The sequence below is a fragment of the Hipposideros armiger genome, unplaced genomic scaffold (genome assembly GCF_001890085.2).
Source record: "Hipposideros armiger isolate ML-2016 unplaced genomic scaffold, ASM189008v1 scaffold_398, whole genome shotgun sequence".
NCBI classification, from domain to species: domain Eukaryota; kingdom Metazoa; phylum Chordata; class Mammalia; order Chiroptera; family Hipposideridae; genus Hipposideros; species Hipposideros armiger.
This window is the reverse complement of record NW_017731748.1, coordinates 964,719-969,243: the sequence shown is the minus strand read 5'-3', so window position 1 is coordinate 969,243 and position 4,525 is coordinate 964,719. Positions and strand designations below refer to the sequence as shown.

At 42.4% G+C, this 4,525-nt stretch overlaps 1 long non-coding RNA gene across 1 annotated transcript; it reads left to right on the top strand.

The window, feature by feature from the left end:
- Positions 1-239: 239 nt before the first annotated feature.
- Positions 240-3,298, top strand: LOC109393941 (uncharacterized). The gene is made up of 4 exons (XR_002126360.1): positions 240-677; positions 1,085-1,184; positions 1,328-1,458; positions 2,937-3,298. It is a non-coding gene; the product is annotated as an uncharacterized LOC109393941 (long non-coding RNA).
- Positions 3,299-4,525: the final 1,227 nt, after the last annotated feature.

Sequence of the window (4,525 nt, the reverse complement as noted above, 5' to 3'; positions counted from 1 at the left end):
CGGGAAGCCTGCTCTCGCCTTCCCACTCTCAGTTCTTTAAGAGTTACCTGCGTCGGGAACATCATGCTTAGAATGAATAGTATCCCACCAGTGCATTTCACTCGATTTCCCGGGAACCCTCTCACTGGCAGCAACTCAAAGAGGCGAAAAGGAAACCTAGCACAGCCAACCCTGCACATAAGCCACTGAGGTCACATTAGGATGACCCAACCACTGGCGATTTGCATTTGGGGGTGGGGATGGGGCGGCGGGTGGAGGGGTGGGGGGTGTCGAAGGGCTGGAGATGTGGCTCAGGCCGAGTCGTCAGGCGCTTTCGGGGTCGCTGCGCCAGCCAGCGGGTTGGGTAAGGCGACACCGTGGCTGAAAGCGCAGCGGCTGCCTCGGGAGCTCTCCCGGGTCCTGATTTCCTGGCGCATCCTGATGCCCGCGACTCCAGGCGACTGACTTCCATCGGAAACCTCAGCTCCGAACGCCTGGCTTTTAGAATGCTAGAGTTTGGGAGGTTCTGGGGACCGTCCCTGGGGGAGGAGGTGGCAGGCTGTGCGGCTCCTGCGTCCCTTATGATTCCTGCACAGTTACCGAGGGAGACTGTGCCAGAAATGGCTTTGCTGCAAAACGCATTCTCGTGCCATTTCCGTACCCCGATACGGCACACACACGATTGCCGGATCGATCGGGTAAGGTTAGCTTTTTATTCCTTCTCCTCTTTTCTCCCACAATCCCATTTCTTCTGCAAGCCCAAACCCCAAACCCCAAACCCCATTCCTCTTCAAGCTTAAATCCTTCCTTCCCTCCCCTCAAGTCAGGAACTTCCCTTTCCTCTTTAAAACCTAAATCCCCCAGGAAGCTGCTTGTGAGACTGAGGGGCTGGTGGTTCTCTTTGTGGATGATTTATATTTTGGCTGTGAAGTGAATCCCCCTCACCACCGCCGGGACCCTCCTTAGGGAAGACTCCTCCCTTCCCGGGCTCACTCCCAGAGCTAGGATCTGGATAAAGAGCGCTCTGGGAGTCCTTTACCCTTTACTCTATCTTCCTCTGGACCCTGAAGCTTAAGCATTATCTGCCTCTCTCTCTCTTTTTTAGAAATAGGAGGGAAAGGTAGAGTGGAAATTGATTTCTTGCACAGACTAAGGCGGCGAATGATAGAGGGAATAAACATTGGCCCTGGATAAAAATGTTCTTGGTAAGTAATCTTATTTTCTGTGGTTGGAAAGCAAAGGCACTGCTTCCCATGGCCCCTCCCCCTACTCCATTCATTTATTTGCTCTCAGTATGGCAATCACGAGCTGGGTCAGTGGAAATGTGTTTTTTTTTCCTCCTTCCTAGGAAAACAGTGGATTGTAAGGGTGAATGTGAAGTAGGGGAGTTTAATGAGGCAACGTCAAGGCTGAAAGTCCATTTCTGGCACTCCAAACCCAATCACAAGTAAAGCTGATGTCTGCCTGCTTGCTAACGAGGTATTTAAACATTTCCCTTATTTCTAACCAATTCTCTTTCCTTTTTGAATATAAAGGAAATGGTTTCTAGTAGTAAACCCCATGTCTATGCTTCTGGTATATCTTAGCCATGTTATAAAATATAATATTAGGGCCGGCCAAGTGGCACGTTAGTTAAGAGCTGGCTTGGAACACCAGAGGGCCCTGGTTTGGATTCCACATGAGGGCCAGTGACACTGCCCTCTACAGCTAAGATGCTGAACAACAGCTCAGCCTGGAGCTGGGCTGCCATGAGTCACCGGCGATGGCATAGGCTGCAGCCCCTGCGGCAGTGGGTTGCCATGGGCTACCGTGTGTGGCCCGGCAGCCAGCATGAGCGGCCAGCAGCCTCCATGACCGGCAGTCCAGAAGCCGGTGACTGATCTGCCTTGCCCGGGAAGAACGCAATGATGGTGCCAACTTGGGCCAGTGAAGCAACGTCCTCCTCAACTAGACTGAAGAACAAAAGGACAGCAACTTGTCTGTTCCCCTTCCCCCAATTCCCCAGCGCTGTTCCCATCCCCAATTCCCCCAATAAAAATCTTAAATATATATATATATAGATAGATAGATAGATAGATATAGATATATAGATATAGATATATTTTTTTTTCAGTTGCAGAAATGAGAATGCATTTTTTTTAAGTTTGCCAGGTAAGTTCAAGCTACAGTAAGCCTGCCCAGTGATGTATGCATCTTGGTTCCAATTCTTGTATAAATTAGTAGCCTCCAAAATAGCGATTTGCATGTTGTGATGAGACCTACACACTCGTCATGCCCTGTGGTTTCCATGAGTCTACACACTCTCGGTCTGCCCATGCTCCACCTGTGGGAAGAGCAGGTAGGTGTGGAAGTGGGAAGATGCCAAGCAGCTCTCAGTAGTGCTCGCATCACGTGTCACTAAGGGCAGAATAGCACCTCTTCAAACTGTGTGAATTTGGTTTTCAAGTGAAAACTGCCCCTTCTGAATGTGAACAAGGTTTGCTCTAAGAGGAATTGCTGCAATTTTGAGTCATAGCATATATTTTACTGGTGAAATAGTCATAGTAATGTTTTCCTCCACTGTTGTGAATCCTTCCACTGGGAACCTATAAACATAAACATATGTTTATGCCCGAATTTTAATAATAATAATAATAATAATAATAATAATAATAATAATACAGCAAATTGACTCACAGTTAATTCATGATAAAAACAGGGTGGGCTAAATCTCATTGGAAATATGTCATATAAAAAAATCTCATTGATAAGAATAGATTTCATTTCAGATCAATTTTCTAGAAATCACTAGTACAAAATCCCAGAAGAGAGCTAGCTAAGTGGCATGTTACAACCGTAAGGCAAACTGCATGAGCACAAGTATCTATAGTATCTATTACTGTCAAAATTGTGTGTGTGTGGGGGGGGCGATTCAGTAAGTAGATATTTGTATAATTTTCTTTTCTTTCTCTCCTTAGGCTGTATTCTAGCTCTAATGATGTCCTAGAGCAGAAGTTTTTCTTCAGTCATCACATTTTACCAAAAGGATGATTTCTGTGTATGTCCCTGTGTTTGCCAGAGACTGACAAATGTTGCTGGGGGATCTGGGACTCACATAAGGAGGATGAATATCCTGAATTACATCCATTATAAATACAATCTAACAACTGTGACATACAGAGAGCATACTTTCCATCTAATATCTCAATATGCCTCCTAAACCTACTGGTATAATTTGCTATTCAAAGAAATGCAATCATTTGTTGAGGACCAAGCTTAACTTAAATCACAATTTTTGTATATTTAAGTAAAATAAATATAAGTTTGCTGTTCTTTGAAATATTTGGAGAAAAAAGTACAGGATAGAAAATAATATTGTGGCCCATGGTTCCGTAACCTTAAAACAGTTCATAGCACTTAAATTTTATTAAACAGTTTAAGTACTTGAGCATAATACTAAATCATATGATTACATGTGATCAACCTCAAAATAGGTCCGTAGGCCTTAAACCTCCTTGCTGGCTTTAACATTAAAGACAAATCTGGTTAGTACTTAGAACTTTCTCAGAATTTATACATTTTAATTTCATGTTGAGTATGTCCTTTCCTGGATTATCTCAATGCACATTTTCAGTGGGTATTTTAGCACATTTTGTATTACTGGTAATGCTTTTGTTTGCTACCCTAGCTCCTTCTTTTAAGTATAAGGATACCATCTAATAATGTATTTTTTACCTAATCCACAAAAATTTCCAGTCTAAGCAACATTCAAGAAATATTGTATCAGAGAAATTGTGAAGCAATTTGCTCATGAAGTAAAATTCAATATGCTTCAGGTTTTCACCATAAATCAAACTTACAGCAAAAATGGGTTATAGTAAGATAAGTGTATTCAAAGTCTTCATTGCATACGAGAGCCATACATGACACACACGTTTTTGCCTACACAACTGCCCTTATTTGAATATGTAAATTTATTCAGTTTAGTCTCCGTGCTATGTGTATATTTTAGTTTTAGAGCTTTCCCTTTGAAAGTGTCTCAAGTTTCTTAAATACCCAAGTGTTCAAGCATCTTCAGTTCTTACTCCATAGTATCAATATGCTACTAAATAAACTGAGCCAATACATTCAGATCTCAAAAAAGTATGTGGGAACTTGAAGGGACTTTAAAGATCATTGAGTCTAACTTCATTATAATAAAGAAATTGAGAATCAGAGAGGTTAAGTGATTAGTGAAACCATACACTAACCAGGCACCCAACGAACTTTGAATGCAGTGCTCTTAACTTCTTAGCTAGTGTTTATTCTAAATCAATTAAATTCTATTACTAGCTACTAAAATAGGTATTGAGATTGGGGCAGGGAACAAATGAAAGGAAGAGAAACTAGTTCAAATATAAATTACAGCCTTCTTGGCCTGTATTTTATTTCTGTGCCATGTTTTATCCTCCACTTTTTTCTCCACCCCCACCCGCAAAGACAGGAACATTTAATGATGTAATTTTACTTCCTCAGGCAAGAGTGTGTGTTCTTTTTCTTTGTGCACTGGGTTGTTTTGTGGACTATC